Source organism: Quercus robur, chromosome 8 (assembly GCF_932294415.1).
Source record: "Quercus robur chromosome 8, dhQueRobu3.1, whole genome shotgun sequence".
Taxonomy (NCBI): Eukaryota; Viridiplantae; Streptophyta; class Magnoliopsida; order Fagales; family Fagaceae; genus Quercus; species Quercus robur.
In genome coordinates, this window is record NC_065541.1 from 11,255,960 (window position 1) to 11,283,884 (window position 27,925).

General features: G+C 35.2%; 1 pseudogene; it reads right to left on the minus strand.

Moving 5' to 3' along the window:
- Window positions 1–216: 216 nt before the first annotated feature.
- Window positions 217–27,252, minus strand: LOC126695853 ((-)-germacrene D synthase-like; annotated as a pseudogene).
- Between the last annotated feature and the right edge of the window lie 673 nt (window positions 27,253–27,925).

The following is a 27,925-nucleotide window of genomic DNA, read 5'->3' on the forward strand; positions in this document are numbered from 1 at the left end:
AATAAAAGTAAAGGATGTTGCAGGAAGCAAAACACAGAGCACATTTCAGTCTTTAAGTGAGAAGAACGACTGGTTAAAGAATCTAGAAACTCCAGGAAGAAAGCCAATTAAACATGTTGCAGGAAAAAAAAAGAAACCCACACATGAGATTGCTCAAGCATTTCATCTTTGATAAAAATGCCAAAATAATCGAGTCCTACTCAATTATTTTTTTAGATGGACTTGAGTCCTACTCAAGTCTCTTATTCTTTATAAATTTCTAGTTGAAAGATTCATATTTTGTCACCCTAGTCATATTGGTATTGGATCAAGTACTGATGCAACATTATCTTTCATCTCTTCTCCAATGAAGGTGTAGTCATCCCTTTCCTTGTAAACGACATCTATTACTCGTGCAAGATTAAGAACGCGCATAAGGAGAGGCATGGGAAAAGCAGTAGGCCTTACACACTCCTCATTAATGTCCTTCCATGCATCAACAACTTGCTTGTTCAATTCGTCATATGCTACTTGCTCTGAGACACCATGCTGCTTCATGTAGCATTCGACTATTGTGGTAGCATGCCCTCTCTCTTGCTCAAACTACATACAAAGTTTTCCAAAAGGGTAAGTAGAAATTTGGTAATATGTATGAAATACACCTCTCACACTAGCTTATGAAATTTGGTAAAAAAAAAATTTGGTTGCATACCTTGTGTGTCCTCATGTCATCCATCAGCCTACAAATTATGATGAAGCAATAATAATCTTGGGGTTGGTAAAGCTCCAATCAAAGGCCTCTTTTGTAACGATGTCATCCATGCCAAGGAAAGACACTGCTGTGAGAATAGGGTAAGTAGAGGTTCTTAGAGTGAGATTCATGTACTCCTCCATTGTTGGAATGTGTTTTTGGAAGAACCATTTGGCTTCATCAAAGTAGGCTCGGGCCAAAAGTTTCATCTAAGATAACATACATTAAAAACATTCATGAAATAAGTTATACATAGGAGAGCATTAAAAAGTTGGAGGGCATGAATAGTTGAGTTGGTTGACTTATACTGCATCTTTTACATAGGTAACACGGTATGATCTTCCTTGCCTGGCCAACTCTTCATCAGCTACTTTGAAAACACCTAGGAGTGCACGATAGCAAATTTGCATGTAAGCTGGAAGTTGGTCTATGCTGCTAATATCCCACCTGAAAATATCATGTACCAAGTACCAATTAAAGTTAGACTAAATTAAAGTTATATATCACATCTAAACATATACTAGTTAATTCTATTGACAAACCTCTCAATCGCTTTAGTGAAGGGCTCAAGTTCTTCAAGTGTTCCGTATGCATCATATATATCATCTATAACGGATGTCAAGGTAAGAACTTTGGTTAATATTTTTCTAGCAAGTGAGTATTGGGGCTCAAAGTAGACCGACATAATAACAAAGTAGCACTCGACAACTCTGTCTCTTGCAAAAGGTAGCTTCCTCGCAAAATCTAAATCTTTCCACCACCTAAAATTCAAATTGGTTAATTAATATTGACCATTTGTAAGTAACTAAAAAATATATGTACTTTTTCATTTTGGTGTATGGATTTAGAACTAAGTACCTAGTGATAGAACTCAATTCCTCTTTGTGCAATGATAGCACCAGGTTAAAATCTAATTTTGAAAGCTTGAGCAAGTCTTTGTTATGTGAATCATCCTGTTCATAGACTGCAATGTATTTTCGAGCCTCTAGTTGTGGTATGCCCTTGTGCAAGGGCTGCTTTAGGGCACGAGTTATTTGTGCTGCCAATGTATTGTTTGTAGGGTATGTAGTGGAATTAAGGTGAGTGGTAGTGAACTCAAGGGCCTCATCAAGAATGTCTTCTCCATGCACCCTCAAATGTGTGGCTTCATAAAAGGCTAGCATGCCTTCAACATTGCTGGTCATGCTTTCCTTAAATTGACCATCTTTGTCTTTGAACTTATTGAACACATCTGTTTCATAAACACCAAACTTATTTAATGAATAAATTTGCTATTATTTTGTGTGTGTGTATATATATATATATATATGAGTACCGGGTACCAACAAGCACATCCCCAAAGAAATGTGGGACATATTTGAAGAAAATCACACTCAGGTCTTACCACATGAAATCTTAAATCCTTGTTGACGTAGTAGTCGAAAACGAAGGGAAACATTGTAGAGATCATCATCAACATCATTATTGTCATTATAAGTAGCATATATATGTTCTAGAGCTTCTTCAATTTCTCTTTCAAAGTTGTAAGCCACCCCTAGGCGTTGCAGTGCATCAATTAAGCCCAGTAGTTGTGAAAGATGACCAGCATGTTGAAGTGGGCCGTGTGTGGCTTGAATTGCCACAAGCCCACGTCGGTCACTATTGACCAAATCCTATTTGTAATAGGAAATTTTACTCCAGCCGGCTTTGACCTTAATATATATATATATATATATATATATATTATTTTTCAAGTGCAGCCGTGTGAGATTAGAGATAAATTCTAATTAACCTAGTAAGAAGCCGCATGAGAGGAAATAGAGAAAAGAGAGGCAGTCAGCTTCTATTCTTATTTTTTCTGTGAGAGAGTGCTAGGGTGTAATTGGGATTTGGGTTTCTTGAGAGTGTTCTTGTGCACTATTGTATTTTTCCCTGATAACAGTGAAATCCCTGCAACTCCGTGGACGTAGGCAAATTGCCGAACCATGTAAATATTGTCTTGTGCGTGTGATTATTTTCTTTGACGTGTGTTTTCTCTATTTGTTTTGTTTCTCACAGGTTGGGATTTTGGTTAAATTCCCTACAACTGGTATCAGAGCCTAGGGTTAGGTTTGAGTGGGAGCAATGGCAGAGGAAGCAGGAAAGGCGTCTGGAATAGAAAAGTTTGATGGCACAGACTTCGTGTATTGGAGGATGCAGATTGAAGATTATCTCTATGGGAGGAAATTGCATCTGCCTCTTTTGGGGACAAAACCTGAGGCTATGAAGGCTGATGAATGGGCTCTTCTTGACAGACAGGTACTAGGAGTTATCAGGTTAACTCTGTCTAGGTCTGTTGCACACAATGTTGTAAAGGAGAAGACCACAGCAGATCTGATGAAGGCTTTGTCTGGTATGTATGAAAAGCCGTCAGCAAACAATAAAGTGCACTTGATGAAGAAACTGTTCAATCTGAAGATGGCAGAGAATGCATCAGTAGCACAACATCTGAATGAATTTAACACTATCACAAATCAATTGTCGTCTGTAGAAATTGACTTTGATGATGAGATCCGTGCACTGATCGTTTTGGCTTCTTTGCCAAACAGTTGGGAGGCAATGAGGATGGCAGTAAGCAATTCTACAGGAAAGGAAAAACTCAAGTACAATGATATACGAGATTTAATTCTGGCTGAGGAGATTCGCAGAAGAGATGCAGGTGAATCCTCAGGATCTGGTTCTGCCCTAAACCTTGAGACAAGAGGCAGAGGTAATAACAGAAATTCAAATCGGGGCAGATCAAAATCCAGAAATTCTAATCGGAACAGAAGTAAATCTAGATCAGGCCAACAAGTACAATGCTGGAATTGTGGGAAAACAGGTCACTTTAGGAATCAATGCAAAAGTCTTAAGAAGAAGAATGAAGATGATTATGCTAATGCTGTAACAGAAGAGGTACAGGATGCATTACTTCTTGCAGTAGACAGTCCACTTGATGATTGGGTTTTGGATTCAAGAGCTTCGTTTCATACCACTCCACACCGAGAAATCATACAGAATTATGTTGCAGGTGATTTTGGTAAGGTGTATTTGGCTGATGGTTCAGCCTTGGATGTTGTGGGTATGGGAGATGTTCGAATATTGTTGCCCAATGGGTCTGTTTGGTTACTGGAGAAGATTAGACATATTCCTGACCTGAGGAGGAATCTGATTTCTGTTGGACAACCTGATGATGAAGGACATGCAATACTATTTGTTGGTGGTACTTGGAAGGTTACAAAGGGAGTTAGGGTATTGGCTCGTGGAAAGAAGACTGGTACTCTGTACATGACCTCAAGTCCAAGAGACACAATTGCAGTTGTTGATGTAAGTATTAATACAAGCCTATGGCACCGCAGACTTGGTCATATGAGTGAGAAAGGGATGAAGATGCTGCTGTCAAAAGGAAAACTACCAGAATTGAAGTTCATTAATTTTGACATGTGTGAAAGTTGCATCTTAGGAAAGCAGAAAAAGGTGAGCTTCTTGAAAACTGGCAAGACACCGAAGGCTGGAAAATTGGAGTTAGTACACACTGATTTGTGGGGTCTTCTCCAGTTGCATCCCTTGGAGGTTCAAGGTACTACATCACTTTTATTGATGACTCAAGCAGAAAGGTATGGGTTTATTTTCTGAAAAATAAATCTGATGTATTTGAAATCTTTAAGAAGTGGAAGGCCATGGTTGAGACAGAAACAGGTTTGAAAGTAAAATGTTTGAGGTCAGATAATGGAGGAGAGTACATAGATGGAGGGTTCAGTGAGTATTGTGCTGCACAGGGAATTAGGATGGAGAAGACCATTCCTGGGACACCATAGCAGAATGGTGTGGCTGAGCGCATGAACAGAACTCTCAATGAGCGTGCTAGGAGTATGAGGTTGCATGTTGGACTACCAAAAACTTTTTGGGCTAATGCTGTTAGCACTGCAGCTTACTTGATAAACCGAGGACCTTCAGTTCCCATGGAATTCAAACTTACTGAGAAGGTTTGGAGCAGTAAAGAGGTAAAGTTTTCACACTTAAAAGTTTTTGGTTGTGTTTCCTATGTTCATATTGATTCTGATGCTTGTAGTAAACTTGATGCAAAGTCTAAAATATGTTTTTTCATTGGCTATGGTGATGAGAAATTTGGCTATAGGTTTTGGGATGAACAAAACAGGAAAATAATCAGAAGTAGAAATGTGATATTTAATGAACAGGTTATGTACAAGGACAGGTCAACTGTAGTGTCAGATATTACAGAGATAGATCAAAAGAAATTTGAGTTTGTCAACTTAGATGAATTGACTGAAGGTACTGTCCAGAAAAGGGGTGAAGAAGATAAAGAGAATGTAAATTCACAAGTAGATCTGAGTACACCTGTAGCTGAAGTCCGCAGATCTTCCAGAAACATTAGACCTCCACAGCGTTATTCACCCACTCTAAATTATCTCCTGTTGACTGATGGTGGTGAGCCAGAGTGTTATAATGAAGTCTTGCAAGATGAGAATTCAAGCAAGTGGGAGTTAGCCATGAAGGATGAGATGGATTCCTTGTTGGGGAATCAGACATGGGAACTGACTGAATTGCTAGTAGGAAAGAAGGCTTTGCACAACAAGTGGGTACAGAATAAAGAATGAGCATGATGGTAGCAAACGTTACAAGGCCAGATTAGTTGTTAAAGGGTTCCAGCAGAAGGAAGGCATTGACTACACAGAGATATTTTCTCCAGTTGTGAAGATGTCAACAATCAGACTGGTACTGGGAATGGTGGCTGCAGAAAACTTACATCTTGAGCAGTTAGATGTGAAGACAGCATTCCTTCATGGTGACTTGGAGGAAGATCTTTACATGATTCAGCCAGAAGGGTTCATTGCTCAAGGACAAGAGAATTTAGTATGCAAACTGAGAAAGAGATTGTATGGCCTAAAACAAGCTCCTAGACAGTGGTACAAGAAATTTGACAGTTTTATGCACAGAATTGGGTTCAAGAGATGTGAAGCTGATCACTGTTGCTATGTTAAGTTTTTTGACAATTCTTACATCATATTACTGTTGTATGTGGATGATATGCTTATTGCAGGGTCTAGCATTGAGGAGATTAATAATCTGAAGAAGCAATTGTCCAAACAGTTTGCAATGAAGGATTTGGGAGCTGCAAAGCAAATCCTTGGTATGAGAATCATTAGAGACAAGGCTAATGGTATATTGAAGCTTTCACAATCAGAGTATGTGAAGAAAGTTCTCAGCAGGTTTAACATGAATGAAGCTAAACCAGTGAGCACACCCTTGGGTAGTCATTTCAAACTAAGCAAAGAACAATCACCGAAGATAGAAGTAGAAAGGGACCATATGAGCAAGGTGCCCTATGCCTCAGCTATTGGCAGCTTGATGTATGTTATGGTGTGTACAAGGCCAGACATTGCACATGCAGTGGGAGTTGTGAGCAGATTCATGAGTAGGCCTGGAAAGCAGCATTGGGAGGCAGTCAAGTGGATTCTGAGATATCTGAAGGGTTCATCAGATACATGTCTTTGTTTCACAGGTGCAAGTTTGAAACTGCAGGGTTTTGTAGATGCTGATTTTGCTGGTGATATTGATAGTAGAAAGAGTACTACTGGGTTTGTTTTTACTTTGGGTGGTACAGCTATATCATGGGCTTCAAATCTACAGAAGATTGTTACTTTGTCTAGTACAGAAGCTGAGTATGTTGCAGCAACTGAAGCTGGAAAGGAGATGATTTGGCTACATGGTTTCTTAGATGAATTGGGTAAGAAGCAGGAGATGGGCATTCTACATAGTGACAGTCAGAGTGCAATCTTTCTTGCCAAAAATTCGGCTTTTCATTCAAAGTCGAAGCACATACAGACAAAATACCACTTTATCCGTTACCTTGTTGAAGATAAGCTGGTAATGCTTGAGAAGATTTGTGGATCTAAGAACCCGGCAGACATGTTGACTAAGGGTGTCACTATTGAGAAGTTGAAGCTGTGTGCAGCTTCAATTGGTTTTCTAGCTTGAGGACAGGAGGATGAGTTGCAGGGATGAGGGATTGTGTTATGGAGGATTGTGGCTGATGTTTGCAGCTTGTGAGCCCTTAAGGGCTAAGGTGGAGCTAATGGAGGAGTTTGCTTGTGTAGCTTGATCAATTCAAGCCAAGGTGGAGATTTGTTGAAGTGGGCCGTGTGTGGCTTGAATTGCCACAAGCCCACATCGGTCACTATTGACCAAATCCTATTTGTAATAGGAAATTTTACTCCAGCCGGCTTTGACCTTAATATATATATATATATATATATATATATATATATATATTATTTTTCAAGTGCAGCCGTGTGAGATTAGAGATAAATTCTAATTAACCTAGTAAGTAGCCGCATGAGAGGAAATAGAAAAAAGAGAGGCAGTTAGCTTCTATTCTTATTTTTTCTGTGAGAGAGTGCTAGGGTGTAATTGAGATTTGGGTTTCTTGAGAGTGTTCTTGTGCACTATTGTATTTTTCCCTGATAATAGTGAAATCCCTGCAACTCCGTGGACGTAGGCAAATTGCTGAACCACGTAAATATTTTCTTGTGCGTGTGATTATTTTCTTTGATGTGTGTTTTCTCTATTTGTTTTGTTTCTCACAGGTTGGGATTTTGGTTAAATTCCCTACACAACAGAGGCTAAGAGCTCCCGTCTTACCTTTTCTTTCAACTCTTCAACTTCACGTACTTTACGAAAATGAATATCCTACACCATGAAATATTGCATGAGCAAATTAATAATCATATTGTAATAAAAAAAATACTACAAATATTATAAATAATTTTACTACATAATCTTTGCAAACTAGCATGGCAAATAAACATGTTACCTTGTCCTTGAAAATGTTTTTGATGAAACGGTCACCCCAAATGTCTGGATGGAAATTTACTGTCCGGCGAATAACCTTTGATTTGGCAATTTGGGATGGAGCCCCTCAGACTGGGATAGACATGTTTTTCCTAGTTCAAGAATGACTCTAAGTTTTGAATAGTATGATGGGATTTGTTCTCTGCGAACTTCTTGGGTATGATGTTGAACTTCTTCAAGGCCATAGTATTTATAAGCATTGGAAAGTGAAGTTGTAGGATGATACTGTTATAGTCGGTGAGTGAGCTTTATGAAAAGATCCGTGAATATTTTAATTGATTTGAATAACCTATTAAAATGTAGTTTGTAATTGACGAGAGGCTCCCTATATCTCAAAGAAAGAAGCGACTGAAATCTAACTGTCAACAAAAGAAGAATCTAGCACCAAGCAAGCATGCAATTGCAAGTCTCATGGACAAGTGTCAATTAAAGAGAAATGAAGCAAACTTTTGTACTATTCTTGAAGCTTGTAGCCATTTTGTTCTAAACTTGCACCCAACATAACCAGTAAAATACAAATATGTATATATATATATATATATATATATATATATAACAGCACCTTGCAGGCATGCAATTGCAAGTAGACACCTCATGGACAAGTGTCAATTAAAGAGAAGTGAAGCAAACTTCTGTACTATTCTTGAAGCTTGTAGCCATATTGTTCTAAACTTGCACCCAACATAACCAGTAAAATACAAATATATATATATATATATATAACAGGAATTTAGATTCAACAAAAATAAGAGTAATATTAGATCATAACATTTTTATAATAATTTTATAATAAAAGTTCTGTGGCAAGCTGTTGTTGATAGGAGCTACTTCACATGTACTTCAGGGGGTTCAAATGTTCAAATGAAACCCTTGACTTGAAAAAAAGAAGAATTTTAGGGCAAATTATAACTTACCCAACTGCGGTTTGACTAAAATTTAAGTTGCCTACATGTAATTTGAAATTTGACACTTTACTTACTTAAGGTTTGACCGAAATTTAAGTTGTCTACCTGTAGTTTGAAATCTCATGATGCAAGTGTTTCATTGGATTCTTTTTTATCTTATTTGATCTTGTATTTTTATGTTTTTTGTGTTTTTGGAGGAGAGAGACATAAAAGTGGAACAAAATTACATATTTAGCTTTTTATTTATTTATTTATTTTTATCAAAGGTAGGTTACAAAAGTCTAATTGAGCTAATTAACCTGAGGTGGATAAAGTGTCAAATTTCAAACCACAAGAAGACAACTTAAATTTCGGTCAAATCACAGGTGGGTAAGTTATAATTTGCCTAAAATTTTAAATATATAATTTTTTTTTACTAATTTAATTTTTCCTTAAAATTATTTTTGCATACCTTGACTTCAATCTTAAAAATGCATAGATTAACCTAGCCCAAAATCAAATAATAACATAGATCAACTCATCTCAAAACCAAACAACACAAATCATAGATCACTCTTTCTCTCTCATGAACCTCATCTAATCTCTCTTCTCTATTTGATTGTCTCTATATCTTCGACTCAAAGAGTAAAGAATGAATGGTGGAAGGGATAACAGTTTTTTTTTTCACTTGAATAACCAGTTTTTCCCCTCCCTATCAAGAGCCATAACTGTATTTAGCCCATATATATTCTTAAGTAAAAGTTAAAAAAAAAAAAAAAAAAAGAAACAAAAGCAATGACTAACTAAAAAAAAAAAAAATTACAGGGCAACCGAGTGCAAGCTGTACTGTTTGGTCGTGATATTCAACTGCATGAGTATACATTGATCCAAGCAAAGATGTATTTTATCACCAATGCTCTTGTCAAAACAAATCCTACAAAACTTTGTCTTGTTGACCATAACTATCAGTGGATAATCAATACAAGAACTGTTATTGAGGATGTATCAGAGGATGCGATTTCATTTCATACAACAGAGTATAGTTTTGTTCCTTTTGATGAATTCCACAAATACATTGACCATGATGACCCTATTGGTAAGATTTGTAAAGTTTAAATTCAAAACCTCCCTTTAACATAATATTTATTCACAAAACTTTTGTGTTTAATATGTTAGATGTCATTGCTCTTGCGATAGCTGTCCAACCGCCACGTTAGTTTCAAGCGAAAAATGGACCTTCAATGATTCAAGAATTTATTCTCATTGATCAACTGTATGATCTATTAATTAATATCTTTATGTTTTTTTATGTGATTATTTTCATTATACATTTTTTTTAGGAATAATTACAACATGTTGCTAATCCTGCAGCTCGAACCTTTTCCCCCCTAGACCCCCAAGCACTTTGTGCATGTGGAGGTGTCAATTCAACTACAAAGCCTTTGGCTTATACATTTTATTTGCTTCAATCTAATTAGTCTATATATATATATAAAACCGAAGCCTCTGACCTCTCCACAATTTTCCACATCAGCATTATTTAAATAAATAAATAATTCTGATTTTATATAATTTATTAGTTTTTTGACATTACGTAGGCCCAAAGGAAATTTAGCCACTAAGTAGTAATATATAAATCTCTTAAAACCTAAACCTAAACCTGAACGTAAGGAGTAAGGCAATGGAGAAAGCAACAATGTCCCTACAATGCCCAATTAACCACAATAAATAAGAATAAATTAACCATCTTTGCAATACTCCATGATAGGAACACCTAATTTGGTCATTTGACCGGCCACCAACACACAAGGATATCAGTAGATTACATTAAACAGCACTATAATAAGCACCACTAACCAATCTGTGGTTTAACAGGGAACGACTACCTTAAGAAAGACAAATGAAAGTGAGTGACACATCTGTGAATTCGATCGGAAAACAACAAAAGAAAAGGTTGGCTTTTTCTCCATGTAATTTTCTTTTTTTAATCACCAGGTTTCAATGTCTCTATAATTTTCTTTTTTTAATCAATGTTTTTTAGATCCATGGTGATGGGGTTGGCCTTTCTTCACAAAGATACTGATTTCTATGATTATGTGAAAAGGACTTTGGGTGTTCTAAATAAATGTGATCAATTGCTTAGTGCTTGAGTTTGAAAATTTTTATATTTTGTTTGTTTTGCTTTTGTTTCATAAACATTGCCTACCAAAATTTGTTTTGTATTTTTCGATGACTTCTTTGGGTTGCCTTTTCAATGGGTCTATTGAGTGGACTCATAATCTCAATGATTTTCTGTAGATTATGCTATCTTGCCGTGTTTTCTTTTCTTTTGTAGCATGCAGCTTATCCAAATTTGGACAGTTCCACCTCTTTCTTTGGTGTTTATGATGGTCATGGAGGTTAGCATATGACTTTTATTTATTTTTCGATATTTTCCTCCCATCTCATTACAAATTTCTTCCAATTAAAGTTCCTTTTCGAATTGAAGTTTCTGTCCTTTTTTTGCTGGTGTTGGCATCTTTTTGGGAATTAACACATTCTTTTGGGTGATATTTAGATTTGCTTAGGATTCTTAATTCATTTGCTTAGGAATCTAGATTCATATGTGGGGTCTTGGTTGGCTATGTTAAAAAACTAAAATTGTTTGGATTCAATAATAGTTAGGAAAAATTGAGAAAATAAATTCATAAAGTGTCGAATTGTAGGAAGAGTAGTAGCACTCACAAAAGAAACTTGACACACCGCCAATTAATTTAATTCACAAATTTCACTCTTTCAGCCTTATACTTAAATTTTTGAGAATAACCTTATACTTATTGAAACCTAATGCAATATATGATATTTAAAATAATTGATTCTTTGTAAGTTTAGTTTTAGCAAAAAAACACTTTAAAGTTGTCTTTCAATTTTTCAATTTATTTGAAATATTGATTAAGTAGTTCTTTAAATGTGTGTTTTATACATTTTATGGATAGTCGAGGATGCTAAAGATTTAATTCTTCATTTTATTTTAAACTTAAGATTGATTTCTATTCTTCATTATGTAAATTAATGTTTCATATCAAGATTAATATTTCATATCAAGGATAGGAACTATAAGACTGGAATCTTAATGTACAATCAAAGAGGAAGAAAAAAAGAATAGTTTACATCTTTATATACAATAGTTTTCCCGTGCATCGCACGGGTTAGCGACTAGTTTATATAAATAGCCAAGAAAAATAACAGCAACAAAGATATTTTTAAAGCATAATTATTAAACTTAATTCATTATAATGAAATATGATCTAAGTACTACACAAATACTGATTACTATAATTGGATTTATATGTTTCAGCCTTAATCCTGTTGGTTTAACAATGTGGGACCAGTTCATTGCGAATGAATTAGCAACTATTTCGGAGGTTATCAATCGTAAACCTATTATTATAGCCGCGTTTTAAAAACGTGGCCATAGAACCTTTTTTTTGTAGTGTCAGCTCCTTCGTCATAAATCCAAATCATTCTAAAGCAACTGCATTGGAAGAATGGTAAATTTTAAATCTATTATGAAATTCTTCCCTAAGATTATAAATTTTTAAGATATTTCGTAGCTTATTTTACCTTTTTACTTGAATTATAACAAACATCTGATTCTAATCAATTGCTTCGCATATTTTCATGATTAATGTTCATGATTAATATCATTGCTTTAGTTGTATGTTATATTTTGATTACACATGTGATTTTAATCCAATGAATCCCTTTACTAGAATAAAATGACACATTCTTTGGTGGTTGTATGTAATTTAAAAAAAAAAAAGATTTTAATTGAATGGAATGATACAATCTTTGGTTGCTGCACATAGGACTACTTATAATCATAGGCATTTTTTTTTTTTTTGCATATTTCTAAATCCCCACAAAGATTGTTAGTCATTTCTTATTTTTTGTGTGTATATTTATCATTCTCTAATTTGTTTTTTCCATCTCCATAGGACTGCTAGGAATGAAAAGTTGCTTGAGGATATCATTGCCAAAAAACTTGATCCCGCATCTTCATCCAGTACCTCAATGATGACACCAATGGAAAATTTGACAGATATTGGTGTTATCGCAACTTTACCTAGAGAGGCAAAAATTACATACAATGAATACAATAGGTAAATTTTTGGGTCAAAGCATCGATCTATGTCAAAAAGTTGGATAAAAAATTGTGGTATATGGCCTGCAACAACTGTAACAAAGGTATCGGTGTTGAATATAATGAGTCATTTCAATGCCTATTTTGCAAGGAAGAGGCTGTCGCTGAACCTAGGCATGTACACTATCAAAGATATAACCTTTCTTTTGGTCAATAATTCCATAAATAACTCTTACTATTGGAATGCTTATTTATTACATTTTTCTTTTTAGGTGTCGAATTGAAGTTGATTTATGTGATGAACTGGATCATTGCTAGTTATCATATTTGAAAACAATGCAGAAAATTTCTTGAATTGACATCAAAAACTTTGATGCTATTTGTGGATGACTAAATTTCGAGTTCGAAATAAATCAAACAAGCAAAATAGTTTCACAAATGCAAATTTGTATTGATGAATATGTGGTACAATTCTCTAAAATTACAAGAGAGTGATCCTCTGATTCAATCTCCTTTAAATACTTGTTGATTGGAATTGTGGTAATGTGATTTGGACTTGAACACTAAATATCCTTCAATTTGGCTGAAGGATGGATCGAAGACCCTTGAAACAGAATTACAACGAATCTCTGGCTATAAGCTTGTTAGAAATTCTTTGTTCTTCATGTTCTTCACATGTTCTTCGTCTTTGGAGGTTTGTGGTGGAAGTTCTTCAAGGCTTTTGGGGTTTAAATTCGTAGAGCGTTATGGATTTGATGTTTGTTGTAGTTTCTGGAGGCTTTTGAGCTTAATTCCAGCAAACTTTAAGATCTAGGCAAGTAGTTTGTGTTAAGTTCTAAGACTTTAGGAACTAATGTATTAGAACTTCAATTTGTATATGTTGGCAAGCCATGATCAAAACATTTAGTCTAGGTTTAGGCTTGCTCAAAGTTTGGATTGATGTAAACTTGGAATCGAGTGATTGCAAGAATTACTATTCAAAATTTGCAAGGCTCGATCGATCGAAAGTTAGACTCAATCAATTGAAAGTCGTGCATTAGTAATTTTCTACAGAATTCTCAAACTAGCCCAAGCCCATATGACGTGTAGGGTTAAGTGTTTCATTCCAAGTATAAAAGGATCCCTTTTGCCTAGACCGGTGGTGAACTAGAGCGGCAACAACCCTCGCTCTAGAAGGGGGAGGGTATTGTTTACCCTCCCGTAAGGGAAACCCTAGCTATGTTTTAGAAGTCTTTATTGAGTTGTGTGTTGAATCTTTTGTGAGATCTGAGTGGTGTTTACTTTCATACACACACATAGAGTTATCAAGATCAAGATTCATGTCAAGAACTTGATGATTGCTTTAGTTGCTGCATAAAGAACTTTCAAAAGATCTGAAACCTTTGAGAGGTGTCTTAAAGTCACAAGTAGGAGAACTTGTGGTTGTTGTAGATCAAAGAAAGAAGTAGTCCATGGACTCGAAGTTGTCATGTGGTCGTGGTAGTAAGTTTTCTACATGAGGTAGCAATATGATTTTAGTAGTCTAAGTCTTATTGTACAAACTCCAATTATTTCATAGTGGATCTATTTTTACCTTGAGGATAGCTAGGTTAAATCCTCCCTAGGTTTTTTACTCGTTAGGTTTTCCTTGGTCATTAGATTTGTGTGTTCTTTATTTTCCGCATTATATCTGTTTTACACATATTGGTTAAACCTAGATCTAATTAACAAACTTGTTAATCAACTTGGCTTAATATTAGGTTAAACATATTGTGTTAAGGGGTCTAAAAACTAACAGTTTGGACGGTTTTGCTTCGAATGTTTTTCGATTTTGGGTTGAAGTTCTTGAAATTCTTAAAGGCTTTGAAGCTCGATATCTGTAGAGCTTCTATACTTTTGAGTGCTTCTGAATCTTCTTTGATGCTGCTTGTGCTCTGGATGTCTTGGTGTGTAGAAATGCTTTAGGAAGGCTTCTATTTATAGGAGTTTGGGGATGGGTGAGTGACACGTGGAAGAGTTTAATTGGTGACATGTGTCACAATCTGATTGGAGGAGCTTTAAGACTTCTTCTCTAAGACATGTGGCATCTTTTGATTGGCCAAAATGTCTTGATTTTTAAGGTGACACATGTCAGCACCCGGTTGGACTGCTTACGTCGTTGCTTACATGCACTAGACTACTTGTGTCACTACTTACATGCGTCAATGTGTGATTGGTTTTTTTTGCATGCTTTTATTTCATTGACAATTGGAAAATTTCTGTTGGTTTCTGGATAGTGATAACAAAACCTAGTTGTAGTATGTGGTGCTTTGTAGTTTGTAATTGGCCGTACTTTGTGGACTTGGTAATATGATGTGTCAGCTTATGATAGGTCGAAAATTTTTCCTCTCTACACTAGTAACCACTAAGGTATAATACAAGCACACTTCTAAAATTCCATTTATTTGTTTGTTAAACTTATAAAGATATAGTTTAATAGTTCATAAATCTCTTGTTTTGATTATGTTTGAAAATATATGAAATTCTCACATTCTTGCTCTAATGGTATGATGGAATACAAAATTTAGAAAACATTGCAAGGCTTTCTTCAGACCAAGAGTTCGTTATTCATTTCAAATTTGCAAGCTATATATGAAGTTCATGGAGAAACATACAATCGATTTAATATTTTTTCCATCTTTGATTTGCCAAATGAAAGTGAATGAATGCAAGCTACTGTGACAAGTAAATTAATATGTATGTGTTTTAGAACTTCACTAGAGTTCAGAAAAAATGAAAATTTGAAGATAATGGAAGACAGATAGAGACATAATTGTTACTCAATTATGTATCAATTTGTCTTCCCTTTTGTGGATCAAATGTGTAGATATGGATAAATTTGTTATTTTAGACCTCCTTTTGTACTCAATATATACTCATCTTTATAAGCTACTCTTGTGATATTGAAGCTCTTTTTTTATAAAGTCTAATATAATCTAATGTTATTATTATAGTTAATTTATCAAAAAAAATTCTCGTATTTAGATTTTGACATAAATATAGCATAAAAAATTATATTATTTACTTAATATAACAAATAACACTTCTTCTTCTTTTTATTTATTTATTTATTTATTTATGTATGTGATCTTTCACAGTAAAATATAAACATAGCATTTGGGAGAAAAGTGATGGGGACATGGCTGAAGTACTGGTGTCTATGTTGAAAGTAACCATAGATTTGATAATATATCTAAATATTTTGAAACATTTAATGGTATGATTTCTAAGCAATCCAATACTTAAATAATTATAAATAAATTCTATTTCTAACCTTAATTGTAATCTTTTTATTGGCTAACACGTGCCTTGCTCGTGCTTCAAAATTAGTGTTTACAAAAAAGAGAGATAAGGATTAGAATGTAATCTTCACCATCACATTCAACCATCACAACGTGTACAAAGATAAGGATTAGAAAACAGAGAGTCGCGAGTCCCAGCCGCGACTCTCTGTTTTCTTGCACACTCTTGAGCAATCTTCACACTATCTCACTCACTACCCTTACAACAATCCCACCTAAATACAGGGTTACTAAATGCTGAATTACAAGCAAATTTGGCACGGAATAAAGCCAATTAGATGGTTGAATAAATTCAACCTTACAATCTCCCCCTTTGGCTATTCCGTGACAAAACCCTAAAACAGACTCTAGACTTAACATGTGAGTTGGGAACAGTTGATCAAAACTCACTCACACCTAATTCTAGAAGCTGTGAAGCACTTGAATCATATGAACATAAACTCCTGAAACACAACAATACACCATGATCATTGTAAGCAGAAAATTATAAATGCATATGAAACAGGCAAAGAGAGATCAAGCATAAGATGGAGTTAATGAACAAACCATGGCTTGATCAACCAAGTGAACACCACAAAGTAGTGATCACAGTGTTCATTCATACTTGGAATGAACACAAGGACATACAAGTTAACAAGCACAAGGCAAGACACTTGTATGTACAACACTCAACCAATGCATAGCACACAAGGCATATGCATCTAGGAACAATCCTACAAGGGCACAAGAGTGACAGTACATAAACCACAATGCAGAACATTTAGATTTAAAATACTGATTTCACATAGCATAAAGGCTGCACTTAAGCATGGTACATACCACAAGGCCTACAAACTATGCATAATAACATAAACCCTAAAAGCTTACAAAAGCATATGGGTACAAACCACATTATATTGAATAAAAACTTAAACAATATAAACTAAAAGTGCATAAAGTTTCTCCCCTTCAAGGTGATGAGAAGCTGTGATGCACTTGGAACATATATACTTGTAACCTGAAACACTTGCACAAAACACATTAGACCCTCAAGGTAAAGCAAGTAATAAAAGGACAAGTATAATGTAACAAGCAAATTGCGATCAAGTAAACATGATGTAAAACATATGAGCAACTTGATCAAACACCAAAACAGTAATATAGAAATGACTACAATGAACACATAGCAAAGCAATTGATCATCCGAACATGCATTCAATGAAGCACAATAGCATAAGGAAGTATGCATGTCCAAAGCACAAACATGATGCAATGAGAACAACAAAGCATAACTCAAAGCACCATAAAGCCAACAAGAAAACAAACATAACAAAGTTTTCTAGTTAACACAATGTCTTCTCCCCCTTGGTATATGCATCTCCCCTATGGAATATCTCTCCCCCTACAAATGTGCATGTGAGAAATAGAATTTCTCCCCCTAAGGATGTGCACAAGAGTCATATAGAAATGACAAAATACTCCGAAACATTCTCTAGAGTATACTCTCCCCCTTTTTGTCAGGAATAGACAAAGGATCAAGAAGAAACGAGGGCAAGAGATGAAGGTATGAACAATGCTAATGATGCATGAGGGGTGCAAGATGAATGAGAAAATGAAGCTCAAACCTAAGACAAAATAACATGCTACAAAGCATAAGGTAAGCATGACATGCTAGGATGAAACAGCAAGGTCAAGACCAATGCATGACAAGGGTAGCAAAGGTGTGTGCAAGAGGTGGCTAAGTGCAATGCATGACCAATGCATGAAAAATGCACATGTGGGGCAATGTGTGTTAAATACACAACCAATGAACCAAACATGTTCCTAATGAGGAAACATGAGAAACCCCAAAGTTTGGTACTCATCGGAGTCCAAACAAGCGAGAAAATGCCTAAGAGACATTTTATCAAACACCTAACATGCACACTATGAACAATAATGTGAAACAATGCATGAACATTATGAAATTCACCCTTAATACATGTTCTAATTGCCACAAGGGGCCAACATCCAATGCATATCAACAAAAGAAACCAATCCCATAAAGAAATTTGACAAAAATCAAGTTTTTCCCAACCCCTATGATAAAAATCCCAACCAAGAGCACAAAACTCTCCAAAACATAATCCAAGGATCAAAAATAATGAAAAGAATTTATAATTACCTTAGAAATGTTAATGGAATGAAAAACCATTCAAATTGGTTGGATTTTGATGTAAAAATATTGAAAGAGGGGTTTTAGAGAGGATGGGAGAGGTTTAAAACAAGTTTCCCACAAAAAGCCCTTTAAAAAACTGTTTCTGGGCGTTTCGCGACTGGGCGAGTCGTGAGATTCAGTCGCGAGCAAGCTGCGAGCCGCGAGTTTCAGCCGCGAGCCGCGAGTTTCAGCCGCGAAAATCTTCGCGAGTCGCGAGTGAGCCGCGAGCAAGCCGCGAGTGAGTCGCCAAAAGCTTCTGGATGAGCTCGCGACTGGGGTTTCGCGACTGGCGAGTCGCCAGCTGAGCCGCGAAAAACTCTGACACCTGTTTTTCAATTCAGAACATGTTTAAACATTGAAAAACAAAGTAAGCACTAAACATAAACACAAAAAGTGATAAAAATCACGTCCAAAAACATATAAAATGATCAAAAATCTTTTTGGATTGAATCATATATGATTGAGCACACACACATCACATTTAGACAAGTACAATCTAACAAATGAATGAGACATTCATAGAACATTAGGCATGTGTGTTGTGTGTGTGTATCAAATGTGGAATAGTCCTTAGTCTAGAGTGAAGATTCAATGATCAATTCAATCAAGTCATACACAACTAGTGCTAAGTCAAGTGGTCTATCTCAATTATAGAAATGAACATATATGACCTCCCACAAGAAAATGATTACATATGATGAAGCTTTTCATTTGGCTTCTTTACAATTCATAACATTTGATCATTTTGAATCAAAACATCTCATTTTGAGATCGATGCCTGAAATTTGTGATATTTCAATTTGATGAACAAGCCTTTGGCTTTTTGGGCATCATACAATTTCATTTAAGTCGCTTTCCCTTTTTCCTAGTCGAATACTAGTATGTGCGACGGCTTTTGCAGCTCATTATCTCTTTTCATTTTGAGATTTACATTTATTGAGCTCTTTAAGCAAAAAAAATAAAAGAGTGGGAAGAGATATAAGCACAAGTCTACGCAAGTATCAAAACCAACATGACTATTGACAAATCATTCATGACAAGCTTGAAGATCGATTTACAACAATCACACAAAGATGTCAAGATTTTTCCCACAAAGATATAAGTGCAAAAACTAACAAGCTAAGCTCGTAAATGCACAAAGCCATTTGTACAAAGGTACAAGGCCAAACTCACATGTGATATGTACTCAAACATATACGATCAAACTTTTTGAATTTTTCACTTTTTATGTGGTTTTGGATTTTTTACTCACACAAAACTGAAATATAAAAGTAAGATCAAAAACAAAACAATGCATACAAATAAATGCAAGATGCACAAAATGCATGATGATATGACATTTAATGCATGAAGGGTCCTACAAAGATCGAAAGAATTAGATCAAGGACCAAAAGAGCAAAAGCTCAACCATAGGAACCCTTCCTCATCCAAACGGAACGATTGTTTGGAATGAGTGTCTCAAGAGAAGCGAGACGAGAGTTGGAAGAATGAGAACCGGAGATGCACATAGCCAAGGAGTTAAGAGCATTAAACATTTTCTTTAACAACATGCTATTTTCACTCAAATCCAGTTTACTCTTTTTAGCACAACTTCCAAAAAGCTCAAGTTTCTCTTTTCTTTTGATTCTCTTAAGAGCTTGAAACTTAGAGCAATGAGGTCTTAGATGACCAAAGGCACCACAATGGTGACAAACAATGTGTTTAGGTCCACTAGACTTTTTGGGAATGGATCTAGCAACATGGTTTTGTTCCCTCTTCAACTTATGACATTGAGGTCTTATATGACCAATCACACCACAATGGTGGCAAGTTGGAACAAACTTAGATCCATCCAAAACCTTAGGTTGAGACCTAAACAGAAGCTTTGACTTAACAACCTTTCTCTCCACCTTTTGATTTCTTTTATGTGGAGGAATGTACACCGATTTGTCCTTTAAGGTAGAACACACACTAGGCACAAAATCGGGTACCACAACATGATTGCAACAAATATTTTCATCCTTTTTAACAATAGGTTCAGCAATCAAACACTTGGCATGCATCTTAAGAGATTCATTTTCACATTTAAGATCATCAACAAGTTTGTTAGACAAAACAAGTTTAGCATCCAAGTCCATATTCAAACATTCAAACTCTTTCAGCTTTTCAAGAGAAATTTCAGCAAGTTTTTTATATTTCTCAACCAATTTGTTGGATTCATTGAGCTTAGCAATCAAATCATCCTTTTCACAAAATAACTTGCTCAAATTCTTTTGAAACTTCTTAGCATTTTTCTTTAAGAGTTTGTCAACACCACCCATAGATTCAAATAACATGTCATCACACTTATGAGGATTAACACTCATAGAGGCAATTTCACAAACACGTGGCATGTTACATTCATTACCAACCAAATCATGCAAAGAGTCATACAAAGCACAATCCATGGCAAATAAACACAAGGGGTCAAGGATCACACTTAGGTATTTAAACCACAACAAGTGTACCCGCTCTGATACCAATTGCAAGTTCAAAAACGTGTACAAAAACACTTTTGAACGTTTAGACCCCCAAAAATCAACTTAACCAACACAAGCAATATGTCAAACAACTAGTGTGTGGAAACTTAACATATGCTATAATATGGAATTGGTTAAACAACTATCTAAGCCATAACAAAATAAACCACAGCAGATAATGTAAAGGCAGAGATAGAGAGGAAGGAAGATGCAAACACAGAGATAACACCAGATATGTTATCGAAGAGGAAACCGAAGACCTCGGCGAAAAACCTCTCCGCCGCCCTCCAAGCGGTAATCAATCCACTAGAAAATACAGTTGGGATACAAGGACAGCAATAGACCCTCCAAGCCTAATCTACCCAATGCACCTAAGCCCTCCAAGCTTCTTGCTCCAACGAGGTTGCGCCGAACCTTTTTCTTTTCTAGCTTTCCGGATTCCGCTACTTCACCGTAGCATCAACCAATAAAGATTGGCTCCTTCCTAACTGCTTCCCAGAACTCCAAACGTCTGTCTCACAGAGATGATAATGGTGAGAACCAGGTTTGGTATAATGGCCTCTCAAGGATTTGACAATGGAGAGGAAGAGAGTGAGGGATTTTGATGAGACTCTAAGGTAGAGATTGTGGGTAAAACAATCTGATTTTTCTTTAGGGTTTCTCTCTCAAAATTCTCTCTGGAAGCTCTCTTTCAATCGTGGGTTAAAAGGGTATTTATACTGAAGAGGAGTGGAATGCGAAACGTCAGGTTTTTCCAAAACAGGGGTGGCTCGCGGCTTGACCTCGCGGCTTGACCTCGCGGCTTGACTAAGTCGCGAGTTCCAGTCGCGAGTTAACCGTATGGCCAGTTGTCCAGTTTTGTCCTGTAGTGCTCCAGCTAGCATGACTGTTCATCTTCCAGCATGCTTGGCACGTGTGCAGATTCTGGCGGGTTGAAGCCGCGAGTCCAGTCGCGAGTCCCAGCCGCGACTCTCTGTTTTCTTGCACACTCTTGAGCAATCTTCACACTATCTCACTCACTACCCTTACAACAATCCCACCTAAATACAGGGTTACTAAATGCTGAATTACAAGCAAATTTGGCACGGAATAAAACCAATTAGATGGTTGAATAAATTCAACCTTACACATTCTTTGAGGTAGATAACACTTCACACTACAAAAAAATGGGGCTATCCCAACGTTTTCACAACTGCTGGGATAGCCCTAAAAAGCGCTGGGATAGGGTCAAAATTCCTATCCCGGCGTTTTTTTTTCCCGGCACTTCAAACCGCTAACTTTTGAATGTGGGGATAGGGTCGCACGGACCTGTACCAGTAAACACATCAACATTAGATTACTAACAAAAGAGAAACCTAAAAAGAAAGACACATAAGGCAGGATCTGAAATCACAAATGAACTCCAAAACTATATGTCTTTGAAAAAGATTTAAGATAAGTGAAATGGATTGTGTCAAACTATAGAATACTGAGAAAATAACAACAAAATGCAGTCAAAGCAATATAAGATGATGCCTCTGATATTATAAGCACCATTAAAAAACAATTAGTGGAGCAGGCATATAAACACCTTGCACTATCAAGACGGACTTGATAACCAACCAAAGAACCATCCGAACCTGGTGAAGGTTCACAACACTCATCAGCAACTCTTTCAGCCACAGAAATAGCCTACAATACAACATAGCAAATATAAACTACAGTTGCCAAGTAAGAAATAAAAGCATGCCTTGTGTTTCACTATAAAGCAATCTCAAAATTAAAATTATTTGTAGAAAATTATGCAACAATCTATCTCCTAATGATTAACATGGCAGTCTTATAACATAGTATAAACCAGTCCAGATTAAATATGTTTTTCGATGATTAATAACAATAATCACACAAAGGATGGTTAACAAACAATGAGGATAATAAGTTAAATAGAGATAATATGTTTCCACCAGTGCATTTGCAGCTGTCATATTGCCTCATAATGCCCCTAAACAAGGCTCAAATAGATCTACACTAGGATAGAAAAGGTAGAGCCAAGCAACCAAAGCCACCATCAAGACAATATTTGCAAGGGAAAATGACTACCAACTACACGATTTCAAGCAACAGGATAATGATTTTAAGTGTAATAATCAGATAGATGAAATATTTTAAGTTGTACCAATTTCCTTATATCAGAGAATCGAAATTAAAAAAAAAAAAATGCACAGAGGCAGATTAACGATTTTTGATGTATACCTTAGAGAAAATTTTTGTTAGCACTACTGCCACCTACAGTTCCTCCAAAATAGAGCAAACTTTAACCAAAATAAAAAATAAAAAGCCACAAAATGAACTAAACTTTAACCAAAACCAAAACTAAAACCCATACAATCAACCAACAGTTACACAAAAATATACACATAATCCAAACCAAACTTCAACCAAAATCAAAAATAAAAAACCAGAAATTTAACAACAAATATATATACAAATATTGCTACAAAATAGAAATGAGGGCTAGAGAGACTTACCTTGCTTTGTACAGAGGCAGATTAACGATTTCTAATGTAAACCTTAGAGAAAATTTTTGTTAGCACTACTGCCACCTACAGTTCCTCCAAAATAAAGCAAACTTTAACCAAAATCAAAAATAAAAAGCCACAAAATGAACTAAACTTTAACCAAAACCAAAACTAAAACCCATACAATCAACCAACAGTTACACAAAAATATACACATAACCCAAACCAAACTTCAACCAAAATCAAAAATAAAAAACCAGAAATTTAACAACAAATATATATACAAATATTGCTACAAAATAGAAATGAGAGCTAGAGAGACTTACCTTGCTTTGTACAGAGGCAGATTAACGATTTCTGATGTATTAGAGAAAATTTTTGTTAGCACTACTGCCACCTACAATTCCTCCAAAATAAAGCAAACTTTAACCAAAATCAAAAATAAAAAGCCACAAAATGAACTAAACTTTAACCAAAACCAAAACTAAAACTAAAACCCATACAATCAACCAACAGTTACACAAAAATATACACATAACCCAAAACAAACTTCAACCAAAATCAAAAATAAAAAACCAGAAATTTAACAAAAAATATATATACAAATATTGCTACAAAATAGAAATGAGAGCTAGAGAGACTTACCTTGCTTTGGGTAGGGTTTGTGGTTTTGGGTAATATTTTTGTGTTTGAAATTTTGGAAAAAAAATGGTGGGTTTTGAGTAAAGAAGAAGAGAGGAGGAGGGGAAATGGGTTAAGGAAGAGGGAGAGGGAGAGGGAGAGAAAATGTGGGTGAGAGGAAAACATCTGAAGCAAAGAAGAGGGAGACCAAAAACGAGAGGCCAAAGTTGTGGGAAGATGAAAAAAATAAGTGGGAAGTTTGAAAATTTTTAAGTGGTATGAGGGAGCTATCCCAGCGTTTTGGAGAGACCTATCCCAGCGCTTTTAGAAGCGCTGGAATAGGTGGACCCTATTCCAACGCTTTCAAAAGCGCTGGGATAGGTCTCTACATTTCCGTATGGAGAATGACCTATCCCAACGCTTTTAAGCGCTGGGACAGGTCTCTCCATTTCCGTATGGAGAATGAGCTGTCCCAACGCTTTTAAAAGCGCTAGGATAGCTCATTCTCATTCTCCATAATGGAAATCAGTAACCCTATCCCAGCGCTTTTGGGCTTCCTATACCAGCGTTTTTGAAAAACGCCGCTATAGGCCTCCTATGGCAGCGCTTTGTAAAGCGCCGACAAAAAGCGCTGGTATAGGCTTATCTATTACGGCGGTTTTTAAAAACGCCGGGAAAAAAACGTTGGGACAGGACGATTTTTTTATTGGGTCAATGTCACCACATCACATATTGCATAAGAGAGAGAGAGAGTTAAAACTTAAAAAAAATATAAAAGTTAGAATAGAGAACAGAATTCGATGGTGGGGTAGGTGGGATACTAATATGCCAGTGCCAAAAACGAAAGACTTCCATTTTATTTTAACGAAGACCGCAATTTTTTTCTTCTATCTAAATATATAATATAATATAGGATTTAAATATGATACTTGGCCTTTCCACATTTAAAAAAAAAAAAAAAAAAAAATTTATAACCATTTCATTGAAAGTAAATTATATAAAGAGAGAACACAAGAATTAATAATAACTAGAACATTATATTGTTTTGGTTTCAGATAAAATATTAAAAAAAAGTATATGGCTTTGGTCTTAATTAAAATCTAAAAATGAAAATTACATGGATAAACGTAACATTGATCTACTAACCTTTGATCTAGATTTGGAGACTATGTTACAAAGTGGGAAAAGGTTAGGCATCTACCTTGTCCTATGAAATTGGTCTTCTAGACAATGGTGACCAACGATAATAATATTATCATCCAATCAAACATGTTATGGACATTCAAGAGTAGGTTATTCAAGATTGAAATGAGTGATTGTGTGTGCATGGTGAAAAACCACAATTTAATCATATTATCACATTTGAATGGGTTGACACTAAAGCATGGTGATTATGTGTCTGCTATGTGATAAAACTAAAACATGTTTACTATTAAATTGAATAGCATCCTAAGATCTAGCATACTTTCAAACATAAATATGTGAAAAACCTAAGCAAGGTCAGCACTAGACATTTTGGAGTCTAATGCGAGAACTAAAATGGGGCATTTTTTTTTTATACTTATGTATTAATTAAATTAATATTTTTATATTATAATATATTTCATTTGAAATCTATTTTTGGTGAATTTCTTGCTCATTTGTGATATTTTTATCTAAATTTTGTGTTATATTTTGTTTATTACTAATAATAAATTTATCCATTGATCCTTTTTGAGACTCAATTAGTTTTTCTTATTTTTTTTATTTTTTTTTTAGTTTTTCATATATACATATTTTCTAGTAGACATTTCTAATCAAATAATATATTTATAAAGACTAAAATAAAAAATAACTTTCAAGTGTAGAGCAAATGAGAAATAGAACCTAATTTATATAAAAAGTATTGTTGTAGTTTCACTAAACAATGACAAGTTTTTAACAATCTCAACCTGCATAAATAAAGATTCATTCATTATATTACCAATAATTAATATATATATATATATATATATATAAACACAAGATTAAAATTAAAGAAAAAAAAAATTTAAGTATGGCCATAACAAAAGTACAAGCCCAGTCTAGCCAAGAAGATGCCAAGATGGCCACACAAGTCTTATTAATAAGACCCACCCTCAAAAAACACAAAACAAATCCTATTACACTTATAACCAAAAAAAAAAAAAAAAAAAAACCTAGAAGGTCCAAACGTCCAACCATAACTCAATATAAAAGGACACAGTCTTAACAAATAAAAAGTAGAGAAAGCCAAGCCTTATACCTCAAAAGTCAAAACTCATCCATCTGCAGAATCAAAACGCAGTAGCCAAAAAAAAAAAAAAATAAATAAATAAAAGGCAGTTGGTAGTCCTCACTCCTTAGTCAGTTCAGAGTTTTCAAATCATCATTGGAGGAAGCTTGAGCAAGGTAGCTAGCAACAGTGGAGAGAAAGAATGAGAGATGTGGAGAGCAAGAGCTGAGAGAAAGAAGCTGATCAAGACTGAGAAAGAGAAAGACAAACGGTAAAAATTTTAGGGATTTGAGGTTTTTTATTTGTTTTGATTTGTGATTGTTTTGTGGTTAAGTTCTTAGACCAGATTTGTAGTTTATTTTGTTGAATTTTGGTTTGTCTAGAGGATAATGACATTATTTTTTGGACAATTGATTTGTTTAGACCAAAATTTTTTTTTGTGCTACCAACGTTTAACTGGATATAACAAAAATTTTGTTTTTTAGTCAAAAGGATGTGCTGGATATTTTTTTTTTTTTTAGATTCATCTGAAACCTTTTTTGTTTTTTGTTTTGTGTGTGTGTGTGTGTGTGTGTGCGCGCCTTCAGCCCTTTATTTTGTAAAATTTTGGGGCCCCCCTTCCACTTGGGGGCCTTAAACAATTGCCTAATTGGCCTAGTGGAAGGGCCGGCCCTGAACCTAAGCATAGACATTCAAACAACATTCAAAACAAAAGTATGTTTAATCTAAATTTTTAGCACATTATAAAAGAAAAGGGTTATGGAATCATACCTGCATGCATAATAGTCCAAGGGAGGGAGGAGATTACTCCTAGAGGATGTCGAGGAGTGAGACAACAAATAACCAAAGACCAAGAGGACTAGTTTTTGTCTCAATGTGGCTTAACTAGGAGTACAAACCACAATGGTGCCTCTCTTTGTTGCTTCCTCTTAACCCCTAAAAGAGAATAGGGGTACTCTTTTAAAACCTTTCAGGAGTGAGGTAACAAGTACCAGGCTGTAAATCCAAGACCAAGAGGATCGATGTTTACCCTTCTAGTAATTCGAGACCAAGAGGATCGAAGCACCAAAGAAGCTCTTCTTGTTACTTCCTCTAGAGTTCTAGGAGACTGAGGTGCTTTGGAATAAACATTCTACCCTTTTCTATAGCGACGAAAATAGTATTCTAGAGGAAAGGGGCATTCAATTCGGGGGTTGGTAAGGTTGGAGGGAAAATAGAGAGAGAAAGTTCAAAATTCAGAGTCATTGGGTCCTTCCTTTTTTTGCTCCAATCAAACTTAATTACCTTGATTTCTTCCATTTTTTGACCCAATTAATGTCCAATCAGTTATTAATAGATCCTAATTTCCTCAAATTAATTATCAATCAATTTCAACAAAAATGAAGGAATCCATTAATTTTTGACCATGAAAATAATCAATAGTGTACATCCTTATCTTTTAGAGAAATACTATGTCTACAATATTTTCACAACAAATTCTAAGTGGCAAGTTGTTACTGATTGTTATTGTTGGGGTAAAAAAGTAATCTCAATGGTAGGTTCAAATTTGAACCAATAACAATTAACCATTTATAATTTGTTGTAAAAATGTTGTGAACTTAACACTTCTCTATCTTTTAATGTCAACTTGAATCAATAGGATTTCAACACATCAACGATTTCAAATTGATCATGACCAATCATAATTAATTGCTTAAAATCATGTGTGGTCAAACTCAATAATGTGGGTGCACATCTACGATTGAATTTTGATTATTTGATATTTTTCAATTTGATGGTCCAAGTAAGGTGCATGACCAGTCATTTTAATTGTTATGACTAAAAGATTAATTTTACATGAAGTAATTAAAAATCAAACGGTCAAAATTATGGTCTTACCTTTGAGGTGTGAAATTACTTTTTTGCCTTCCATAAAGGTTAAATGCAGGTTGCAAAATAAGGTCTATAGAGGCAAATAGCTAATTGATCGAGA